At 44.4% G+C, this 25,686-nt stretch overlaps 1 long non-coding RNA gene across 1 annotated transcript in view; it reads left to right on the forward strand.

Annotated features, from left to right (window-relative positions):
* Positions 1-22,194, forward strand: part of LOC143777373 (uncharacterized) — a 93,407-nt gene extending 71,213 nt beyond the window's left edge. Inside the window, exon 2 of the long non-coding RNA XR_013216128.1 lies at positions 21,842-22,194. This is a non-coding gene — a long non-coding RNA (uncharacterized LOC143777373). The remainder of the gene's footprint in view (positions 1-21,841) is intronic.
* Positions 22,195-25,686: the final 3,492 nt, after the last annotated feature.

Below are 25,686 nucleotides of genomic sequence, written 5' to 3' on the forward strand. Positions count from 1 at the left end.
GTGTGTTTCTACTTAAGGCACTTCCACCTGTTGGAAGGTGCGTGAGAAACATTTGTACAAAGTTAGTTTATACTTGCCTGGCTGTGTTAGGTCCCCTTGTCCACTTTGTCCAATCCTGGCCCTGCTTTGTCTAACCTGTATCCCACTTGCATTCTTGACCTGTCTGCTAACTAGAGGAAGCACAGTTTGTACAAGTACCAGTGGCCACCCTCACTTCCATCCAGAAGCCCCACAGTCTGATCAAGTACCAGTGGCCATCCTGTCTTCAATCCATAAGCCACACAGTCTGAACCTGTCACGGGAGACCTAGGTAGGAAAGAGCTAATAACCCGGGCCCCTGCGATTTCCCTCAGACTAGGGAAACCCTGACTGACCCTCTCCCAGAGTTTACACTGATGGTGTGCATGTCTGGGCCTCCACCCTTGCCCTATCTCCTGTTTCAACCCTAGGCTGAAACCACCACCCCCCACCAGTGAAGAGACCACACTCCAATACCCACAGTTAGCACAGACAAGGATAACGGAAAAATAAGCACCACGCCGCAGTCACTCAGGAATACACTATAAATGCAAAGGGCAAAACAAATACAAATATGGGAAGGAGAAAATAAGACAAAGGGAAATACACCACCAGCAACGATACTCCAACTACTTAGCTCACCACTCCAGACCGAGATAACCACGCACAAGACAGAAGCTATAATCGGCGATGCCCAATGTTCAGGAGAACTATTTAAAGGCAGTGGGCATGGCCCAGCTTCCAATCCGAGCACCAGGTGAATTAACCCCGGACCAGCTAGATAAAATCTAGCCGACGCCAATGAGCGCATAGTGGACAAAAGTGGAATTACCGCTGTCTGTCGGACGACCTGGTCTGAACAGCGTCCGACATGACAGAACCCTTACTAATGGCCATTCTGTCTATCCAGAAGCTTCAAAGGCTGAACCTGTACCACTAGTCATCCTGTCCTACCTGGGACACACAATCTGAACCAGCTTTTCTGACCCTTGGGAACAGCAGCTACTGTTCCAGATACTGCCCTGGAGTGTTACATGGCAGCTTAGTTACGCACCTCCAGGGTATGTCCAGCCATAGCTCAGTGGGTCCACGATCCACAGTCATTACACTGGGCCATCCATTTATTATTTTTTGCAGTCAGGAGGCCATAGAGCCTAGTAAACTTTTTTTTTTAGGTCATTCAGGCTAATTTAATTTCCATAAAAAATTAGATGAGAATTGAATTTCACATCCATATTTGAGCAAATTAGGTGAATTCTAATTTCGTTTCATCTCATTTATCTTTCTATGTGTCAACTCCCATTAGTAAATTCCATATCCAAAGAGGTTTGCATGTGGCTTTCTCCAGGTACTGCATCACATTTGGCACACAAAATTAAAACTCACAGGTTACAGTGGTCAGTATTTACTGAGGTCAGATTCTGGTAAGTTATCTATTGCTTACAAAATGTTTGTGTGAAACCCATTTAGTTTTTAACTAAGTTAAATAAAGAAAAAATGAAGCAGTTAACTTAAAGAGGACTTGTTAGCAGTTCAAAAGCGGCCAGTTTTTTGCTCAAATTTTATTCCTGCTGCTTCCCTGAGTTTGCTATTTTTTGCATTTTTTTAAATCCGCCATATGGTTCCAAAGATATGGGCCTTTTTGTTTTGTACTACTTTTATTAGGCTTTACTAAGGGGGTAGTGCTCAGAGGGTAATTATGCAGAGCAGCCTAAAGACACGCCCCTGAGGATACTGTGAGCCACACTGCCATACAGATTAGCAATAAATAAAATGGCCCGTATCTCTAGAACCGTATGTCGCAATTTAAAAAGACAGAAAACTGAATACTCAGGGCAGCAGTGGGAATAAAACAAAAGTGAAAATGACCACTAATAATATTTGTTGTTGGGTCCTCTATAATATAGTAGGACATAAAGTGCCTACAACTCCTTATCAGCGACCTGTTGAGGTTCTGTGCTTTGTCCATGCAGGGATTTGCTGTATATGAAATATAATATATGCTCATATTTTTTGCCCATTGTCTATATGTGGCCATGAAGTTTAGGGTTACTAAATAAGGCATGTTAGGCTACTTTCACACTAGCGTCGTACACTGCACGTCGCTATGCGTCATTTTGTAGAAAAAACGCATCCTGCAAAAGTGCTTGCAGGATGCGTTTTTTCTCCATTGACTTGCATTAGCGACGCAGTGCGGCGCATTGCCACACGTCGCAACCGTCATGCGACGGTTGCGTCGTGTTGCGTCGGACCGTCGCCACCAAAAAACGTTGCATGTAATGTTTTTTGGTGCGTCGTGTCCAGCATTTCTGACCGCGCATGCGCGGCCGAAACTCCGCCCCCTCCTCCCCGCACCTCACAATGGGGCAGCAGATGCATTGAAAAACAGCATCCGCTGCCCCCATTGTGCGGCGCTTCCACAGTATGCGTCGGTGCGCCGCAACGTCGCATTGCGATGTGCAGTGCACGACGCTAATGTGAAAGTAGCCTTAGGTCTGTCGCACCATATTATTATTAACATCACACAATGAACTTCTTTATCCACTGACTTTATGAAAGATTTGGTGCTTCTGAAATCCAGTAAATGAGATAAAATACTGTAGATTATCCACGTGGACATTGTACTTTAAGCTGAAGATGACATCCTTGTTCTCTTAGGTACAGAACACGCAATCACAGTAAGTACAATGCCCCGAACAAATCACATTTACAGTATCCAATTTTGACAATGAAATCTCCAGATAATGATTCTTGAGAAATGTTTTTGTAAAAATGCTTAAGATTTTTTTTTCTTCTAATCAATTTTGTTTTAAGTATAAGTGACTTAATCAAAGACACACTTTAGTGATTGACGATCGGCGGAAAATACTGGCTTGTATTGATATGTTTCCATAAATTCAAGGAATCAGTGACGCATAAAATCAAATCTTTCCATTCTTGTCACTCTGCAAGAATTTTTGTGTTTAATTCTGTTTTTTTGAGAACATTTTTTTAATAATAGAAAAAAATAGTCAAGACAGAAATAAGAAATAAACATATGGCCACACCTGACATAGGCATAAACAATAAATCAAGCCACACAATACAGTTCAGAGATATTCCTGTGTAAAAGAGGAGAAAAGATTAAACAGGCTATAACAATTTGCAACTTACCTGCCTGTTGTGCTCGGCGCCATTCTTTCCCGACACACTGTAATCAGAGATGGCTCCTGCCAGGGATTCAGCTGCCTCTGCTGATGCGACGGGGCTGGACTTCCGATGTCATTCTGATTGACAGCTGGCTCCCCCAGTTAGGCAGCGGGGATCTTGCTGTCAATCAGAATGACATCGGAAGACCCGCCCCTTTGATAGAGCAGACTGGAAAAGAAGCCTAAACTCTGTATATGTAATGTTAGTAGAGGCTTCTGAATCCCCAGAAAAAGGATCCAGGGCTGCAGAGTTGTACAAATTTTGAAGTGTCTCCTATTGCTTCAGCTGTTGGCTCCTCCATATGCAAGAAGTTTTGTAAGAAATCTGGAATGGAGAACAGCTCATTGTAGTCCAATTCCTCAGGGGTGGGTTTAGCTTTAACGGCCTGGTACAAACTAATGATAACCCCATCAATCCTCTAGCATTTCTTATACAATTGGGTCAGAATTGATGCAATGAATGAAACTGAATTAAAAAAATACATAAGAGTTAGAGGTGACAGAATCTATTTTAACCAAATGTGAATTAACTCTATATTTCACAAGAAGGTTGAATTTAACCCAACCCAAATTTTTACCAATATGGTTTGCTTAAATAAAAAAAAATCGCCTGCTGGCCTTCAATTTGGTTGATTTTTTTTTTTATTTAGTGCTGACATAGAGGTAAAAAATGTAATAAATATTCTCACCTTGCCCCTCATCTCTCCTGGCTCAGCAGCTCTTCGCCCGATCCTCTGATGGCTTGCATCCTCACAATGGCTCCAGCATTCTCTTCCGTCCTCATTCTGCTTGGCCGATCATCATATCTTCTTCACCAAACAGCTGAAGGTGGTGGCCACTAAAACTACAAAGAAGGTAGTGGCCACTAAAACTATAAAGAAGTAGACCTGCAAAGAACCCCCCATGACATGACTCATGTACATCGGAATAGTAGTAAACTTTTTATGCAGCGCCCCAGAGTCCTGGTCGTTGCAGTGATGTTATTCTTCCACCAGGGGGAGTGATATCACGTCTGATGGCAATAAAAGAGATCTTCCTACCAGGTATCACAAACCATACACCACACTTCACACTCCAGTCCACCAGGGGGAGCCTTGCTCCTATCTACTAGGGCACTCCTCACAGAAGGGTAAAACTGGTGGGCTGGATAGAAAGTTAGAGAGAGGCTGACTGGGCTTTGCCCAGGCAAGACCTGTCAGGCAGACAGGGGGAAAGGAGGAACATCGGAGCTGCAGACAGAGGGCCCCTGACAGGGGTGGGATCCTGTCGGAGGCCTAGCGGGACAGAAAGACACAGAGATGCGCCTGCCCCACATGCGGCAGCATCCTATGAAAGGACACAAAGAGAATTGTATTGTAGAGGGTGAGAAACAAAGTCATAGCACAAGGAGATAACACCAGAAGGAGTTCTACCCTGTAATAGGCTGCCTCCTTCTGAGGCGCGTAGCCGGTGGCCGGAACACCGAGGGAGCAACTGTCTCCAAGCCTTGCTCCAGAGACCGGCAGGACAGTCAATTCCAAGTTGGCTGCCTGACCTTAATACCTAGGAGACACGGTGGCAACTTGTGGGGGCCAGGGCATCTCTAGGGTCCCTGTAAAAAGCCTCAGGCCATCAGTCATACGGGTTTGTCCTATCCATACCATCTGGGGGACAGAGAGGAAGAAATAACATCTAGAACATCTACAACAGTTGTGAGGACCTTACCGAGAAGCTCAGCAGGGAGGTACTACAACACACAGGCTCTAGAGGAAGGCTACTGATTTCCACCTGGATAAGGGAACTCTGGATTTGCCTTCAGACCGGCTGGACTCTGCCTACCCTGTGGTCTGTACCCTGGACTGTGGATGCTGAAGCCTTCAGTAAAGGTAAAGAGACTGCACCCTTGTGTCCTCGTTATTCACTGCGCCTTACATCATCCACCATCACCATCTTCACTTCTGGGAAGCCCTGGGGATACACTTCACCTGTGGGAAGGTATACCACCTAGCTGCCATAACATCACCCCGGTGGACCCCTCACAGCAGCGTCGGTCACCCTGACCGAATACCACAGGTGGCGTCACGAACTACCCCTTTAAAGACCTTCCCCAAAATCAAAAACTCTTTCCTTTATTGGACGTCCCTCAAAGGGCCACGGACCGGGTCGGGCCACCATGACATCCCCCTGAACCGAAGGACCCAGTGCCTAGTACCCCATTGCCCTTACGTGGGGGGGGGGTTCCAATCTTGCTGTCACGAACAGGATCTACTTAAGCCTGAAAATCGGGTCATGTGCACCTAAGAACTGTGCCAGAACAGTATTTGAACTGTGATTTGCTTAAAGACTGTGTATTGCAAAAGATCGCCAAAATTCCCGCCAAAACAGCCGCCATTACAGCGCCACGAGGAGCTCAGGAGAAGAAGGGCGTGCCATCGGAGGAGACCACCACAGCGGCGCCAAAAGTGACTATTGCCCTCTCCAACTACTGCTACGGTATGACGACGTGCCCAGCACCCAAGGAGCTCCACCCCCAGAAAATGGAGGAGCAGTGTGCATGTGCGGCCGCAAACCCAATGTCAGGGAGAGACTTGGTGAGCGAGAGCTAATAACCTGGGCTCCTGCAATTTCCCTAAGACTAGGGAAATCCTGACTGACCCTCTACCTGAAGTTTACACTGATGGTGTGCATGTTCAGGCCTCGAACCTCACCCTAACTGCTGAGCTCAGCCCTAGGCTGAAACCTCCACCCACCACCCAGTGAAGAGGTAATACTTAAATACCCACAGTTAGCACAGACAAGGGTAAAGGAAAATATACACCACGCCGCAGTCACTCAGGAATACACTATAAATGTGCAGGGCAAAATAAACACAAATATAGGAAGGAGTAATAAGATGAAGGAATATACACCACCAGCAACGAATCTCCAACCACCAGCTCTCCACTCCAGACCGAGATAACAACGCAAGACAGAAGCTATAATCGGCAATGCCCAATGATCAGGAGAGCTATTTAAAGGCCATGGAAATGGCCCAGCTTCCAATCCGAGGATCAGGTAAATTAACCCCGGAAAAGCTAGACAAAATCTAGCAGACGCCAATGAGTAAATAGTGGTCAAAAGCGGAATTACCGCTGTCTGTCGGACGACCTGGTCTGAACAGCGTCCGACATGACAGTACCCCGCCTTCTACGAGGGACCCCAGGGCCCTCACGGCTTATAGGACCTGGCTTGTCCAGATGGCGGCGGTGAAACAACCTGACCAGCCAGTCAGCATGAACGTCCGAGGCTGGTACCCAGGACCTCTCCTCAGGCCAATAACCACGCCAGTGTACCGAGTACTGTAAAGTGCGATGCACTACACGAGAGTCAACCACCTTGGAGACTTCAAACTCCAAATTACCATCCACCAAGACTGGAGGTGGCATAGGCGCCGCATCCACAGAACCCACCACCTTCTTTAGAAGAGACCTGTGGAACACGTTGTGTATCTTATACACCGTAGGGAGCTCCAATCGGTACGCAACTGGGTTAATGACGGCGGTGACCCTAAATGGACCAATAAACCGTGGACCCAATTTAAGGGACGGTATCTTGAGTCTTATGTTTTTTGTGGATAACCACACTCAGTCATCCACACTCAGGTCTGGACCTGGCACACACCTACTGTCAGCCACACGTTTGTACCTAGCACCCACACTCAACAGGCGCTGTTTAACTCTCCTCCAGACTGATGACAATTGTGTTCCCAACTGGTCCTCCTCCGGAACGCCGGAAGAGCCCCTCTGACTCAAGGTACAAAATTGAGGATGTAGCCCAAAAACACAAAAAAACAGAGACTCCCCAGACGACTCCTGGCGGTGATTATTGATGGCAAACTCAGCCAAAGGAAGAAAGGTAGACCACTCCTCCTGGTTATCAGAGACAAAGCAGCGTAAGTACTGTTCCAAATTTTGGTTCATACGCTCAGTCTGACCATTTGACTGAGGATGAAATGCCGAACAATGAGATAACTTGATTCCCAGCCGTGAGCAAAATGCTCTCCAAAATGTTGCCACAAACTGAGACCCCCTATCAGACACGATGTCAGATGGAACCCCATGAAGTCTGACCACCTCCTGCACAAATACCTGAGCCAGAGTCTTAGCGTTAGGCAACGCAGGCAAAGACACAAAGTGCGACATTTTAGAAAAACGATCAACAATCACCAAGATGACCGTGTTTCCAGCTGATGAGGGCAAATCAGTGATGAAATCCATGGAGATTTCTGTCCATGGCTTACTAGGTACCTCAAGAGGAAGTAGTGTGCCAACAGGACGGGAGCAGGGCGTTTTAGCCCTAGCACACGTGGTACAAGCTGACACGTATGAGACCACATCCTGTCGGATCTTGGGCCACCAAAACCGACGTGACACCAACTCCAAGGTATCTCTAACCCCTGGGTGACCAGCCAGGACGGCATCATGATGCTCCGCCAAAACCTTTAGGCGGAGATGAAGCGGAACAAAAGATTTGTTGATGGGAAGCTCAGATGGTACCTCCTCCTGAGCCTCGGCAATCTCAGCCTCAACCTCGGTAGTGAGAGCCGAAACCACAACACCCTTTTGGAGGATGGGTGCTGGATCCTCCCGAGGTTCTCCCCCCAGAAAACACCTGGACAGAGCATCCGCCTTAGTGTTTTTAGACCCCGGTCTGTAAGTGACCACAAAATTGAACCGCGTGAAAAACAATGCCCAGCGAGCCTGCCTGGGGGACAGACGCTTGGCTGACTCCAAATACAGCAGATTCTTATGATCGGTAATAACAGTTACCTGATGGACTGACCCCTCCAAGAAGTGTCACGATTCCTCAAAGGCCAACTTAATTGCCAACAACTCCCTGTTGCCGATATCGTAGTTACGTTCGGCGGACGACAGTTTCTTGGAGAAATAGGCGCACGGACGTAAACCACTCAAAGATGAGCCTTGAGATAGTACCGCCCCCACACCAACCTCAGACGCATCGACTTCTACAACAAATGATTTAGATATGTCTGGCTGCACAAGAATGGGGGCTGAAACAAAACTGTTCTTAAGAAATTCAAATGCGCGCACAGCAGCCTCAGGCCAAACGGAGAAATTGGTACCCTTTTTAGTCATGTCAGTTAGCGGTTTAGCAATGATGGAAAAATCCTTGATAAATTTCCTATAGTAGTTAGAAAACCCAAGGAACCGCTGAAGTGCTTTCAGGTTATCAGGACGTTCCCAATGCAGCACCGCCTGCACCTTAGCGGCGTCCATTTTAAAACCAGAAGCAGACACAATATAACCCAAGAAAGGCAACTCTTCAACAGAAAATACACATTTCTCAAGTTTAGCATACAGCTTATTCTCTCTGAGAAGCTGTAACACCTGCCTGACATGATCTAAATGAGCCTCACGGTCGCAAGAATATATGAGAATGTAATCTAGGTACACGATAACGAATTTCCCCAAAACATGCGAGAACACATCATTGATGAAATGTTGGAACACTGCAGGTGCGTTAGTCAACCCAAACGGCATCACCACATTTTCAAAATGACCCTCAGGGGTATTAAAAGCCGTCTTCCACTCATCACCTTGACAGACTCTTATGAGGTTGTACGCCCCCCTGAGGTCAAGCTTGGTGAACCACTTAGCACCTGCCACCTGGTTGAACAAATCTGGTATCAGAGGCATAGGGTATGGATCACGAACCGTAATCTGGTTCAACTCCCTGAAATCCAAACACGGGCGTAATCCGCCATCTTTCTTCTTCACAAAGAAGAACCCTGCTGCCACCAGCGAGGATGACGGCCTGATGTGCCCTTTGCTCAAGCTTTCCGCAATGTCATCTTTTAACGCTTGTCTCTCCAGACCGGAGATGTTAAACATCCTTGCTTTAGGTAATTTGGCCCCTGGTTTAAACCTGATAGAACAGTCATAAGGACGATGTGGCGGCAACTCTGAACAACCCTTCTCAGAGAACACATCCACAAAATCCTGAAGTGACTCCGGAACGCTTGAAGTCACCGCAGCCACACATGTGGCCAGGCAATTCTCCTGGCAGAACTCGCTCCACCGAGTTATGTCCTGAGTTTTCCAGTCAATTACCGGGTTGTGCATAGACAACCAAGGAAAACCCAAAACCACCTGAGCAGGAAGATTCCTGAGCACCTTACATGTAACCCGCTCAGAATATAGAACTCCAATGTGGAGTTTCACCTCAGCCACAAATTCAGTAATCTCCCCCCTGAGAGAGAGGAGCAGCATTGATGGTGACCACACGGATAGGATGAGACAGTTTTTCAATCCTAAAACCTGCTGTGCGCGCAAACCTCTCATCAATGAGATTTGTGGCTGAACCACTATCCACAAAAACAGTAATTGGCAGCTAACTGCCAGCAACAAAAACCTTAGCAGGGAGCATGCACTGAGAAACCACCATGGAGGATATACATAAGCTCAGACTGGTCTCCTCCACACCCTCTGAGCTCAGAAGTTTTCCGCCGTTGCATTTTTCTTAGGCAGCAAAGGACAGATGTTAATAAAATGACCAGTTTTACCACAGTAAAAACAGGCTCCCTGCTTCCTGAGCTCAGGGGCTCGATGCTTGACATGTGACACCCCTGCGATTTGCATAGGCTCTGTGGGCTCACCTGCAGCAACCTCACGTGAACCTAAACCCTCTCCCATAGGCGGTGTCTCATGCTCCCCCTGACACAAACGGCGATCAATGCGGACAACCAGACTCATAGCGGAATCTAGAGAAGTAGGAGTCTTGTACATCAGAAGGGCTTTTTTAACCCTTCCAGAAATCCCATGTATAAACTGACTCCGCAATGCTGCATCATTCCATTGGGTATCGATCGCCCAGCGACGAAATTCAGAACAGTAATCCTCTGCAACTCACTCCCCCTTGCGAATAGAGCGTATCTTAGATTCTGCCAGAGCCATTCTGTCAGGTTCATCGTAGATTTTCCCAAGAGAAGAAAAAAAACTCTCCACAGAGACAAATGCTGCAGAATCAGATGGCAAAGAAAATGCCCATGCTTGGGGATCCCCACTTAACAATGACAACACCAGGCCCACACGCTGAGCCTCATTACCCGAAGATATTGGGCGCATACGGAAATATAGTTTGCAAGCTTGACGAAAAGAAACAAATTTACTGCGTTCCCCATCAAATTTTTCAGGCAATGGAAATTTAGGCTCAGTAACTCTTCCTGTCGCTCCAGCTTGCACATTGGACACTGCTAGTCCCTGTTGCTGCACTGCCCCCCTCAACTCAGTGACCTGTAGGGACAGCGCCTCCAACTGGCGGGTTATGGAAGTCATGGGATCCATGACAAAAAAAAAACAAAAACAAAAAAAACCCTTTTTTTTTTTTCTTTGTTGTTGTTGGGCCGATTATAATTTCAGGGAGAGACTTGGTGAGCGAGAGTTAATAACCAGGGCTCCTGCAATTTCCCTAAGACTAGGGAAATCCTGACTGACCCTCTACCTGAAGTTTACACTGATAGTGTGCATGTTCAGGCCTCGAACCTCACCCTAACTCCTGAGCTCAGCCCTAGGCTGAAACCTCAACCCACCACCCAGTGAAGAGTTAATACTTAAATACCCACAGTTAGCACAGACAAGGGTAAAGGAAAATATACACCACGCCGCAGTCACTCAGGAATACACTATAAATGTGCAGGGCAAAATAAAAACAAATATAGGAAGGAGTAATAAGACGAAGGAATATACACCACCAGCAACGAATCTCCAACCACCAGCTCTCCACTCCAGACCGAGATAACAACGCAAGACAGAAGCTATAATCGGCGACGCCCAATGATCAGGAGAGCTATTTAAAGGCCATGGAAATGGCCCAGCTTCCAATCCGAGGATCAGGTAAATTAACCCCGGAAAAGCTAGACAAAATCTAGCAGATGCCAATGAGTAAATAGTGGTCAAAAGCGGAATTACCGCTGTCTGTCAGACGACCTGGTCTGAACAGCGTCCGACATGACACCCCGAGACAGTTATGGCAACCAGCGAGTACCTGAACGATGACAAAGTGACCCAGGACCATCTCAGCCGACCGGCGGCGGACCCAAACTTGCCGCCGCTGGAGGATCCGGACTTCTTGGACCCGCAGGTGGAGGAGCCGAGCCCCCAACTCCCGGACGCGGAGCGACAGCAGCGAAGAAATGGAAGTCGGAGCTGTGCAAGAAGATCGCATTGGAAGAACCGTGGTCCAAGCAGCAGCAGACTCCAGCGTCTTCATCAGCGGGGCGGATCGACATCGGTGGAATCACATTAGACGCAGGTACGGAAAACGCCAATGCCCCTACGACCGATCCTGCTCTGGTGGCCGCTCCCCGCCCCAACTGTGACCAACCACCAGCTGCCGAGCTCGTCATGGCAGCCCTTGACACGATGGAAGGTACCGACATCTATGGGCGCACCGCTAGACGTGAGCTCCAAAGGGGTGATTTTCAAATGGGACGCTCCAAAGTCCATATCGGACGGGTCCAAACAGGAGGGTTCCTATAATGTAGTGCTCACCTGGGAACAATACAAACAATGCCTAATTTCACATTGGAAAAAACGAAAGGAACCGGAACCGAGTGCTCCACGTAAGGAGCAGAAGCCTAAGAATAAACGCTGAAATAAGAGCTCGGCAAAGCAAGGAACAGTATTAGCCTTTCACCCGAAGAGAGGTTGGGGCTTTATACAGGAGTCAGGACTACCAACCGAAGTCTTCGTTACCAGCTATAATGTGAAAGCCCAGTTCCGCGACGGTCGCCCTAATCGGAATTTGTGCAGAGGGGAAGGTTGGTATGCTAGGAACGTTAAGCGATGTGAACCTGCCGTAGCGTCACCTGCAGCCATGACTGTATGTGCACACGTTGTGGATTCTCTGCGGATCCGCAGCGTTTTTTGCAGTGCAGAAACACTGCAGATCCACAACTGATTTACAGTACAATGTAAATCAATGAGAAAAAAAAATACTGTGCACACTTAGCGGAAAATCCGCTGCGGAAACGCTGCGGTTTAAAAGAAGTAGCATGTCACTTCTTTTTTGTGAATCTGCAGCGTTTTTGTACCCATTCCATTATAGAAATCCACAGGGGTAAAAAACGCAGCAAATCCGCAAGAAAACCGCAGCAAAAATGCACAAAAAACCTTTGCGGAACCGCACAAAAAAACGCAGATGCGTTTTCTGCCAGGAGAGGCAGAATCTGCACCAGAAATTCCTAAGCCTAATCCGCAACGTGTGCACATAGCCTTAGACTAACGACATTACTCCTCTAGTCTCTGAACTAGCGAGTCCCAACACTACTACCACTGTGTGCATTATTTCTACTACTGAATCTGCCATCAAAACTGACATTCGAACCCAGACCACTAATGACTTGACCGCACCTGAAAGACAAATCAATGATGTTGATACCGCATCAGATGAGAACTCGGACGCAAACCTTCCCAGGCCAGGAAGTGTTCACTACCGACTGATGCCTTGCAACCTGCTGTGAAAGAATACTGAAAAGAATGTAAATAGTTAACTGTTCTTTCTTTGCAGCTTGAACCCGTCCAGGGTTAACTTTTAAAGGGATCCCCTTTTTAAAGGGATCCTATGTTTTTGCACAAGTTTTTCTACTTTTACCAAAGAACTGCAGAATCAGGAACTGTGCATGATCACAAACTGTAAATAGTTTGCACCTTCTTAAGGGTGCTTTCTACTGGTTTTACATAGGAGGCTTTTACAGAGACTGCCTCTTAACAGAAACTGCTGTTAATTATGCTGTAAAAATAACTGCTTTGCTTCACAGACCTGAAGAAAAACCCGTTGGTGTGGCAGAATTCCGAGTCAGGATTACACGTCTTGTAGCTCACCCAAGTCCAACGTTCGGGGGTTCGTAACGGGTCCCTCATATTATATCACGTCGTATCGCTTTAAACAAACTTGGAAACTAATGATGTGATTATTTTGCACTACCTCTGAAAAGACTTGGGTTTCCTCTTAAAGGGAATGTTAGTTTGATGCACTTTGCTCAAGAGTGATAATGTTGTTTTAGATAGTTAGATCGTAATAATGTTTATACATAGCTGATAGTATGTAGCCAAGAATAGGAAAATTGAGGTTAAATAAATTGAAAGAAAGATACAGTGAACCCGTAGGGGGAGTGACACCTGTTCTGCATTTTAATAGAGTGAACCCGTAGGGGTTAGTGAGTCATTTAGTGAGCCTTAGGTGTTAGTTAAAAGACTTTGCACTTAGAGAAGAATAAATGTTTGATGCTTGAATAAAGAAAATATTAATGTATTGTTTTGTAATTGCACTTAGTAGTTAATAGATAGTATACCTGTACGGGTAATAGTATTTCATAGTTAGTTAGCGCATCCGTAATTGGTAAGCTGACAATGTAAATATGTTTTTGTTGCAACATTCAAGTGTTCTCACCTCCCATAAAGGGAAGCATTGTGATATTAATTAGTTTTATAGCATTTCAAAAATTTTGCATGTCTTTTGCTAACCTGTAATTGTTGTTTTCTTTTCCCAGTCCGGGAGTACTGGATTTAACGGGGGGAGTGCAGCGCCCCAGAGTCTTGGTTATTGCAGTGATGTCATTCTTCCACCAGGGGGAGTGATATCACTTCTGATGGCAATAAAGGAGATCTTCCTACCAGGTATCACAAACCATACACCACACTTCACACTCCAGTCCACCAGGGGGAGCCTTGCTCCTATCTACTAGAGCACTCCTCACAGAAGGGTAAAACTGGTGGGCTGTATAGAAAGTTAGAGAGAAGCTGACTGGGCTTTGCCCAGGCAAGACCTGTCAGGCAGACAGGGGGAAAGGAGGAACATTGGAGCCCCTGACAGGGGTGGGATCCTGTCGGAGGCCTAGTGGGACAGAAAGACACGGAGCTGTGCCTGCCCCACGTGCGGCAGCATCCTAAGAAAGGACACGAAGAGAATTGTATTGTAGAGGGTGAGAAACGAAGTCATAGCACAAGGAGATAACACCAGAAGGAGTTCTGCCCTGTAATAGGCTGCCTCCTTCTGAGGCGCGTGGCTGGAACACCGAGGGAGCAACCGTCTCCAAGCCTTGCTCCAGAGACCGGCAGGACAGTCAATTCCAAGTTGGCTGCCCGACCTTAATACCTAGGAGACACGGTGGCAACTTGTGGGGGCCAGGGCGTCTCTAGGGTCCCTGTAAAAAGCCTCAGGCCATCAGTCATACGGGTTTGTCCTATCCATACCATCTGGGGGACAGAGAGGAAGAAATAACATCTAGAACATCTACAACAGTTGTGAGGACCTTACCGAGAAGCTCAGCAGGGAGGTACTACAACACACAGGTGCTAGAGGAAGGCTACTGATTTCCACCTGGAAAAGGGGACTCTGGATTTGCCTTCAGACCGGCTGGACTCTGCCTACCCTGTTGTCTGTACCCTGGACTGTGGATGCTGAAGCCTTCAGTAAAGGTAAAGAGACTGCACCCTTGTGTCCTCATTATTCACTGTGCCTTACATCATCCACCATCACCATCTACACCCCTCACAGCAGCGTCGGTCACCCTGACCGAATACCACAGGTGGCGTCACGAACTACCCCTTTAAAGACCTTCCTCAAAACCATAAAAACTCTTTCCTTTATTGGACGTCCCTCAAAGGGCCATGGACCCGGTTGGGCCACCATGACACCCCCCTGAACCGAAGGACCCAGTGCCGAGTACCCCATTGCCCTTACGTGGGGGCGCTCCATTTACATTCCATATATTTGCAAAATCACAATGATCTTTGTCCATATCTTGAAAGGATTTGTGAACATATCCTTCACATCTTGTAAAACAAGGACAACAAGACGTCAGTAGAATGATGTTCTTCTTATTTTACTGATGATGCTTTTCTCCTTTATCAGCATCACTATATGTATTTCTATATATATTACGGAGCAGCCATGATTAGTTCCAGGCAGAGCTTTGAATCTTTTAATTACTTCTGTTGCTGAGTTTTGCCCTGGTGTGCAATCATTGGGACTTGAGAAAGTGCAGGATTTGGATGATAACAGAAGAAAAAAAAGAAAGTAGGACACTTTAAGTCTAATAAGCATTTTCCTGTGAATTAAATTGGGTTTAAAACTTTCATATTGGACTTTGCAATAACTCTCCGCTTCCAAAACCCTCACAGGCTTCCTGTGTATTTTTAATGTCCTGAGTCCTAATAACAACATAAAAATAATATAAGGTTCTGAAGTTCATGAAGATTTAGCAGATGCTGTCGGAATAATTTAACATTTATGGAATGTATTGATATTGATTTCTAAATCAAAATAACAGAAATATACATTATCATTGGTTATTAGTTATGTTAGAAAACTACAAACTGCTGGACAATTTAATTGGTCTTGCATTGCTTTCTTATTAACTAAATTAGTTCTAAAGTGCCAACCCCTTGATGTTTCCCTTTTGTTTAATGTCTTCTTCATTGCAAAAGAGATCCCAAGATGAATTACAAGAAGTGTGGGTGTGTCTTTATTTCTCTACAGGAAATGGAGGTGTGTCTTTCTTTCTGTACAGGAAATGGGAGTTTGTCTTTCTTTCTCTACAGAAAATGGGGGGCTGTCTTCCTTTCTCTACAGAAAATGGGAGGTGTCTTTGTCACTCTATAGGAAATGGGAGGTGTCTTTTTCAATCTAAAGAAAGTGAGGGAGGGGTTTTGTTTCTCTACAGGAAGTGGGAATGGGTCTTTGTTTCTTTCCAGGAATTGAGGGTGGGTCTCTGTCTATCTATAGGAAGCAAACTACACACAGACATAGCAAAGATGCTTTAAGTTCAGTGCATGCAGGCCATTGTACAATGTCAGGAGCAATGCATGCGGGGAAGTAAGGGAAAGGAAATTCCTGCACTTATACACTGTGTTCCAAATTATTATGCAAATTGGATTTATGTGTCATAAAGATTTAATTGTTTTGTTTTTCAAATAAACTTGTGGATGGTATTGTGTCTCAGGGCTCAATGGATCACTGAAATCAATCTGAAACACGTGATAATTAGTTTTCCAGGTGATTCTAATTAAAGGAAAACTACTTTAAAATAATGTTCCACATTATTAAGCAGGCCACAGGTTTCAAGCAATATGGGAAATAAAAAGGATCTCTCTGCTGCTGAAAAACGGTAAATAGTGCAATGCCTTGGACAAGGTATGAAAAAATTAGATATTTCACGAAAAATTAAGAGTGTTCATCATACTGTGAAGAGATTTGTGACTGAAACAGAGCAAAGACAGAGTTCATGCAGATAAAGGCATAATGAGGAAGGTTTCTGCCAGACAAATTCATTAGATTAAGAGAGCATCTGCCAAAATACCACTACAAAGCAGCAAACAGTTATTTTTAAGCTGCTGGTGCCTCTGGTGTCCCTTGAACCTCAAGGTGTAGGATCCTTCAAAGGCTTGCTGTGGTGCATAAAACTACTATTTGGCCACCCTGAAACAGTGTTCACAAGCAGAAACGGTTTCACTAGGCCTAGACATACATGAAGACTAATTTTCAAACAGTCTTGTTTATTATTCTTATTATTATTTATTTATATAGCACTATTAATTCCATGGTGCTGTACAAGAGAAAAGGGGTTACGTACAGGGTTATAGATATCGTTTACAGTAAAAAAATTTACAATGACAGACAAGTACAGAGGGGAAGGACCCTGTCCTTGCGAACTTACATTCTACAGGATAATGGGGAAGAGATTGAAGGTCGGGGGTGCGGCAGCTCTGGTGGTGGTGAGACAGCAGCTCTGGTGGTGGTGAGGTGGCAGTTCCGGTGGTGGTGACGCGGCAGCTCTGGTAGTAGTGACGCGGCAGCTCTGGCGGTGGTGACGTGGCAGCTCGGGTGGTTGGTGACGTGGCAGCTCGGGTGGTTGGTGACGTGGCAGCTGGGGTGGTGGTGACGAGTCAGCTCGGGTGGTTGGTGAGGCGGTAACTTGGGTGGATGGCAAGGGGGCAGAATGGTTATTGCAGGCTGTAGGCTTTCCTGAAGAGATGGGTTTTCAGGTTCCGTCTGAAGGATCCGAGGGTGGTGGATAATCAGACGTGTTGAGGCATGGAATTCCAGAGGATGGGGGATATTCGGGAGAAAACCTGAAGGCGGTTGTGTGAGAAACGAATAAGTGTGGAGGAGAGTAGAAGGTCTTGGGAGAATCGAAGATTACATGAGGGAAGATAGTGGGAGATTAGTTCAGAGATATAGGGAGGGTACAGGTTGTGAATGGCTTTGTAGATCAGTGTTAGTAGTTTGAACTGGATTCGTTCGGGAATTGGGAGCCAGTGGAGGGATTTGAAGAGGGGAGAAAGCAAGGAGAGAGGTGGATTAGCCGGGCAGCAGAGTTGAGGACAGACTGGAGCTGTGCAAGAGAGTTAGCGAGGAGGCCACAGAGGAGGGTGTTGCAGTAATCGAGGCGGGAGATGATGAGGGCATGCACAAGAGTTTTAGTAGCTTGTGAGCTGAGGAAGGGACGGATTCTGGCAATATTTTTGAGTTGGATGCGACAGGAGGTGGCAAGAGTTTGGACGTGCGGTTTGAAAGACAGAGCAAAGTTGAGAGTTACCCCGAGGCAGCGGATTTCAGGTGCGGGAGAGAGCGTGATGCCGTTTACCGTAATAGATAGATCAGGTAGGGGGGATATGCGAGATGGGGAAAGATGATGAGTTCAGCTTTGTCTACATTGAGTTTTAGGAAGCGAGAGTTGAAGAAGGAGGATATGGTTGATATGATAGACACTCCGGGATTCTGGACAGCAGAGAGGTGACATCTGGGCCAGAGAGGTAGATCTGAGTGTCGTCCGCATACAGGTGGTACTGGAAGCCATGGGACTTTATGAGTTTTCCTAGGCCAAGAGTATAGATGGAAAAAAGTAGGGGTCCTAGGACAGAGCCTTGAGGGACTCCAACAGAGAGAGGGGGGGATGAGGAGGTAGCGTGGGAGTGGGAAATGCTAAATGTGCGGTCAGAAAGGTATGGGGAAAGCCAGGACAGGGCAAGGCCTTTGATGCCAAGTGAAGAAAGAATCTGTAGCAGTAGGCAGTGGTCGACTGTGTCGAAAGCAGAGGACAGGTCGAGAAGGAGGAGGATGGAGAACTGTCTGTTAGCTTTGGCTGTAAGTCATTAGTAATTTTGGTCAGAGCACTTTCGGTGGAGTGGTGGGGGCGGAAGCCAGATTGGAGGTTGTCAAGGAGAGAGTTAGATGAGAGAAGAGAGGAAAGTTGAGCATGGACATGCTGCTCAAGGAGTTTGGAAGCAAACGGGAGCAGTGATATGGAGCAATAGCTGGGCACAGCAGTTGGCATAGCTGTTTACTGATGAGTATCGATCAACCCTGGATAGTCCAGATGGATGGAGTAGGGAATGTTTGGTGGATGGCCATCATGTCCCAACAAGTCTGCGACATTAGCAAGGAGGTGGAGGAGTCATGTTTTGGGCCGGAATCAGGAGGAAACAGCTGATAGGGCCCTTTAAGGTTCTGAAGGTGTGAAAATGACCTCTGCAAAGTAAAAGGAGTTTCTGACTGACAATTTTCTTCCAATGTCTAAAAAGCAGAGACGTGCCTTCAGGAGCAAAATCATCTTCATGCATGACAATGCACCATCTCATGCTGCAAAGAATACCTCTGAATCATTGGCTGCTATGGGCATAAAAGGAGATAAACTCATGGTGTGGCCACCATCTTCCCCTGACCTCAACCTTATAGAGAACCTTTGAAGTATCATCAAGCAAAAGATCTATAAGAGTGGGAGGCAGTTCACATCAAAACAGCAGCTCTGGAAGGCTATTCTGACTTCATGCAAAGAAATACAAGCAGAAACTCTCCAAAAAACCTCACAAGTTCAACGGATGCAAGAATTGTGAAGGTGATATCAAAGATGGGTTCCTATGTTAACATGTAAATTGGCCTGTTAGGATGTTTTGGAGTTAAATAGCTTTTTTGCTAAATGAATGTGACCTCCTAATGCTGCAAGTTCAACAAATGAGCATTTTCAGTTCTTTAAAGCATATCAAATGTTTAGAAATTCAACTGTACCTAATAATTTGGAACCATGCATTTTGAGTTTTTATTCATTTTGGAGATTATACTGTTATCATTGGGAGGCTTCTTCAATAAAATTCGATGTATACTCTAACGGGTGATGACTTTTATTAGACTGACTGTCATTTGCACTGACCGTTCAGGAAAAATGTAATTTGTATAATAATTTGGAACATGGTGTAACATAGTAACATAGTAACATAGTTAGTAAGGCCGAAAAAAGACATTTGTCCATCCAGTTCAGCCTATATTCCATCATAATAAATCCCCAGATCTACGTCCTTCTACAGAACCTAATAATTGTATGATACAATATTGTTCTGCTCCAGGAAGACATCCAGGCCTCTCTTGAACCCCTCGACTGAGTTCGCCATCACCACCTCCTCAGGCAAGCAATTCCAGATTCTCACTGCCCTAACAGTAAAGAATCCTCTTCTATGTTGGTGGAAAAACCTTCTCTCCTCCAGACGCAAAGAATGCCCCCTTGTGCCCGTCACCTTCCTTGGTATAAACAGATCCTCAGCAAGATATTTGTATTGTCCCCTTATATACTTATACATGGTTATTAGATCGCCCCTCAGTCGTCTTTTTTCTAGACTAAATAATCCTAATTTCCCTAATCTATCTGGGTATTGTAGTTCTCCCATCCCCTTTATTAGTTTTGTTGCCCTCCTTTGTACTCTCTCTAGTTCCATTATATCCTTCCTGAGCACCGGTGCCCAAAACTGGACACAGTACTCCATGTGCGGTCTAACTAGGGATTTGTACAGAGGCAGTATAATGCTCTCATCATGTGTATCCAGACCTCTTTTAATGCACCCCATGATCCATCCCATGATGTGTATTTCTGGTAGAGTGCTGATGAAGAAGAACCACTCATTCAAAAATTGTGAATGGCAAGTTACAACGCATGATATTCAGGACCTGATATGGCCTAATAAAGCCAAAATAATAGTGCAATACGGTGGCCAAGCAACGTAGTAATTGTCATCCTTTACACAAAAACAGTATTACACAATTCATACGAGTGGTTAAGAATCGATATCCAGCTGTGTCTTGATTCAACAGACTATAGATACAAAATTTGTTATACACCTATCCCAAGTTTGGGCTCTGCTCCCTGCACACCAGTCAGCTAAACTTTCTTGTGATCCATGTCGGACTTTGCCCAGCGTGCTCCCATGTGTTGAACTAGGCCTATATAAGGTCTCCCAAGACATACACCTGTGTCTTAGTATTAAGAATTTCTAGTAAGCCTTTTAGTTTGTGCACAGTTCCTTTCTACAATCTCCAAGACATGTCCTGGCTGCCTCTGGTTTCCATTCTCTGAGGTACAGGTCTGTGATCTTCAGGATGTCACCTGTCTACCTGTGATTTTCAGTAACCCTGATACCTGGCTGCAGTCTCCAGGATGTCTGGTGTCTGCCTGCAGCTTCCAGTAACCCTGATACCTGGCTGCAGTCTCCAGGATGTCTCCTGTCTGCCTGCGGCTTGCAGTAACTCTACTACCTTCTACCATGTGCAACACCAGTGAAACCGCTGCTCGTCGCACATGTGCCCAACCAAACCTTTGGTCTTGAGGATTCACCTATGATCCACCTCACCTAGTGAGATCTTGTGACGATTTGGAGGAGTTCACAGAATTTTGATTTCGTAAACTAAACCTAAAGACCCAGAATCATAAAACAGTTTTCTCACAAAAATATGTGCAAATTGCAATTGCGTAGGAATTTTGCAACTTTAAAAAAAAATGTCTTATGCTAGTCTACTTTTTGAAAAGAATGTGGATTTTAGAAGTAACAGGCGAGGTCAAAAGCAGCCTACAAATTCATCACAATTTACACCACAAATTATAACAGAAATCTACTCAAGTATCACACCTCATACCAGAGCACTTTTTATAAAGATTGGCATGCAGAACACCAGTATTGATGAAATGAGGCTGAAGTTTCTGTAACCATCATTAGACAGCACCACAATTTCACTTGTACAACACTTCTAGATATGGTTCCTTCAAAAAAACAGCATCGAACTCTCAGTTCTACTTCAGATTCTATTTTTGTAATAGATGCTTTGATGGTGAGGCTCGTGCAGCATCTCATACATTGTTGCCTGCACAACAGCTTGTACTTACAGTGGGTACGGAAAGTATTCAGACCCCTTTACATTTTTCACTCTTTGTTTCATTGCAGCTATTTGGTAAATTCAAAAAAGTTCATTTTTTTCTCAGTAATGTATACTCTGCACCCCATCTTGACTGAAAAAAACAGAAATGTAGTGATTTTTCCAAATTTATTAAAAAAGAAAAAATGGAATATCACATGGTCATAAGTATTCAGACCCTTTGCTCAGTATTGAGTAGAAGCACTCTTTTGAGCTAGTACAGCCATGAGTCTTCTTGGGAATGATGCAACAAGTTTTTCACACCTGGACTGGAGGATCCACTGCCATTCTTTTTAAGAAATGCTTCGATCTCTATAAATTTGTACAATAAAGTGTAATACATGGCTATTGTATCTGTGGTTTTATATGCCGTGAATGAACTTTGCTGATACATTGTGTGATCTGCTTTTGTTTGCCAGGGGTAAATTACTATTCCAAGAAGCTGTGAAACCATCTGCCTTCTGTTATTATTGATCTAGTCAGCCCTGACAAATGGGCAGAACATAGACGGTGTTCCAGACATCAACTTTTTAAGCATAATGGAAAGCCCAGGAAGACTGCGGGGCCAAGCTATCATTTTTATCCACATCAAGCGATTCAGTGACTATAATAGTTGTCTTGTGTATAGGGACTTAGAATTTTCCTACTGCTTATATGAGATAGATTTATTGCAGGATATTAGTGATAATTTCTGTAGAAATACTGCATGCATGTCATTGGTAAAGTGCTGTAGAATATGTTGCCGTTATATAAATAAAAATTATTATTTTTATTATTATTATTATTGGTATCTAATATTGGATGCGACATCGTGTCCTTCACATATAAAAGGCAGAAATCACAATGTAAAGAACTGCAATAAAATGGCAGACAAAATAGTAATGCATGTTCCTAAATTTAATAATTGCATTGGGATAATTTTCCTACAAATAGCACTCCGTATGGCCGGGCAGGGTACTGCATATAAAAAAAAATCAAATGTTTATATGAGAACTGTCAACAATATAATCATAATTTTGGATATATTGTATTTAGATCTTTATGCTGTAATATTGACTTTCTATAAAATAAATGAGTGCTTGGTTACATTTTACTGTTACTAAAAAGGCAGTTGCTTTCTAGAATCCACTCAAAGAATTAGTCTCTATCTTCAGGAGCGCACTGCTCCTCTGCTCCTCCCTGCTTTTTGATTGCTGCTGGCAGTGCACTCTTGATAATTGGCAATTTAGACCAGCAGCATTATGTCTGCTGTTAGAGGTGCAAGAATATTGAAGCCAGCATGATCCATTGATCACACAAGGTTTAGAGCAGTATTTACAAGCTCTAAAGAAAAGAGCTTGTAAGTGCTGCCTTTCTTCCCTAGGAGATCGACCTCCTCTGATAAACTGCAGTGGTGAACGGTGACCTAAGTATAAAGCAGTACATTTTAGAATTAAAAATGCCTCCGTTTTTGAGAACAGATAGGATTTTAATAAGAGGTAAATTGCGAAGTTGCTTTTTTTGACAAGAGCTTTGCAACTTTACCCATTTATGATCCTGTAAATTGATCCATTTTTGTTTTCCCATATTTGTTGCAATATCTCCTGTAATAACCACTTCGAATGAAGAAATACTAATATTTTTGAATTTTCTTCAAATCTATGAGAAAATTCCCATTTTTTGGGGGGGTTTATGTAATGCTAGGTTATTGTAATGTGATGGTCAAAGCACCCTGAAATGTTCAGCGTTCCCTATGACTAATCACTGTCAGCCGCTCATCTCATGAGTTATAAGGACCTGATTGGCTGCTCTGCAGCACCAGTGTAGTGATAACAGCACAACTTACCAGGAACTACTGAATAATGAGTTTTTACCATGTGCTATTGTACTGAACTATATCATTTAGGTCGCCATCTTGTCAGGAGTAAAAATGAAGCAAAATATATTATGCGCAATTTAGCCGTAGTGCCGCTAGTGACCAGGGACAGAGTTTGCCTCCATCACAGTTCTGGATCAGGTAGTATTTTTTAGAGTTTTACTGGGCACAGAATGCCTCGATTTTGGGATCAGTAGGAGTCTAATCAAGATTTTATCTGTGACTATTGTGAAAAACTATTTGAAATAATTGAAAAATGTACAAATTTCCTCTTCATATTGTCACCCTCCATAAGCTGAAATACTACCCTTTAGACCCCAGTTAGGGTCCTCTCATCCAGCCAAATCAGTTGTCTTGCTTTGCACTGAGGAGGTGGTAACAGCCTGAAACATGTGTCTGCAATTTGAGATTCTGGTTGGTTAAGTCATGTGACAAGGCTCGTCAAAGGGTTAATATTGACTTTTAGGATTGCTACTTCCAATAGCTGGCACTAGAGTTCAAGTCCTCTTCTTCTCTGAACAGGTAATTTGCATAATTAATTCCCAGAGGAGCATTGAATAACCTATAAGTTTCCTTACACTGCCATGTCAGGCATGTCACTCTCCAAAAGGAGTAACATTTCCCCTTAGACTTAAATAAATAAAAAACCTCTAAAAACTGAAAAGTGCCCTCCCTCCAAAAAAAAAAGTGTCTTATGTTACAATTAAATATGAAACATATATAAAAACATAGTCTCTGAAGTTCAACCATGCACCCTGTGTCCTGTGTGTGACTGAAATACAACTGTCTGCAGCAGGAGCCTCTCCCCTCTGCAAATTATTGTCAAGCCTTGCCCTCTTAGGCTAAGGGGTGGGGTTTCAATTGGTCAACAACTGAAAATGAATCTGATAAAAAAGAGATTAAACTTGTGCGATTTCTGCAAGATCTTGCAATGTTAGTGGGAACTACTCTGATCTATTATGACCGATCAAGCAGATTGTTACCAGAAAACTTCTTAAAATCTCAAAGATCAGCAGATTAGATAAGGAAATGTGGAATCCAACAATTCACTTTTCACTGTTAGGCAATCTGAGGGTGTGCGTTGAATTGATGTGTCATGGAAGAGACAAGGTTAACATGTGACAGTACAGAATCAAGGCAGGTGAGACCCCCGTCAGTGAAGAAAGCTAGAAGCCCCATGCCTGAGACTGCAGAATTGCCTCCAGTATCCAGGAGAGTGTAGGACGATATCTGTCCTCCTGAGCTGCTTGCAAGGAAATCTTCTTCACCTTCAGAGAAAGGCGTCATCAAACTGATTGTTCATGGCTTCCTGAGCTTTACCAACAAAAGCCAAATTCATGACCTGATTGCATTGTCTAGGATGTCCGAACCCTATCACAATGTCTTATTTGGAGAAGCATTTTCTTTTTACTAGAAAATGGAAAAAATAAAAATGTTAAAAATATATATATATATTTATTTAATTATTGTTTTATGTATAATTTGTCCCGGAAGTATTTCGCTGTGTTGCGGGACATAGTGCGCGGGCACATGCGCAGTAATGCTTTTCGGCTTTGCCCGCAGATGGGCAAAGCATACTGCGTGTTCGAGTACTCTAATTCTCGAACATATTGCGGACAACAGGGACGGACAGGGTGGAGAAATGAAGACGAAACGCCGCTCATCGGACCGGAAAAAAGGCATTTACATATCCCGCCAGTTTGAGGTGACAGGTTCCCTTAAAAAAAAAATCCTGATTCAGATTCTGAATCGGCTTTTTTCCTAAGAAACAGCACCCCCCTTTTCTGCAGGCGATGTCTGGTATTACAGCTTAAGCCCATTCTAATGAATGCGACTGCGTTGTAATTCCAGATTGAATGTATGGACAAAAGGTGTGCTGTTTTTGCCAAAAAATGAAAATAAATTTTGCTAGTATTCTAGATTCCCATTTTTCATCCGTCCACATTGTACGAGCTCAGTTTTTTACTGAATTGTGGTTTGTTTAAAATGAACTAGAAAAATCCTTTGGATGCTGGAAAAAGTAATAGGTTTTATACCAGGAACGTTTCCAAAAGGTAGCAGCTTGTGTGAGGCAGCGTTATGTGGTAAGTCATCATTTCTATGGTAGAAATGTGCTCTGCCAAAGTCAACTTTACAATAATGTTTTACTAGGCTGGAGCCGGCTGATCATTGGGCTCACCGATAAGCCATGGAGGTGCGAGCTCAGCGAGGCAACAGTGGCCTCTAGTGGTCAGAGTCATGATGCATCACTTATGTGCTCTTGGAGGTTTTATTTAGATTTTTACTAAGTTACTACTTTATAAACATGTTTTTTTTTATTTCTATTGTTTCAATGAAAAATCATTTGTGTTACTCTTTAAAAATGAATTCTGAGAATTTTATTGGCATCCTCATTGATCGGTATATTTA

The sequence above is a fragment of the Ranitomeya variabilis genome, chromosome 1, assembly GCF_051348905.1.
Source record: "Ranitomeya variabilis isolate aRanVar5 chromosome 1, aRanVar5.hap1, whole genome shotgun sequence".
NCBI classification, from domain to species: Eukaryota; Metazoa; Chordata; class Amphibia; order Anura; family Dendrobatidae; genus Ranitomeya; species Ranitomeya variabilis.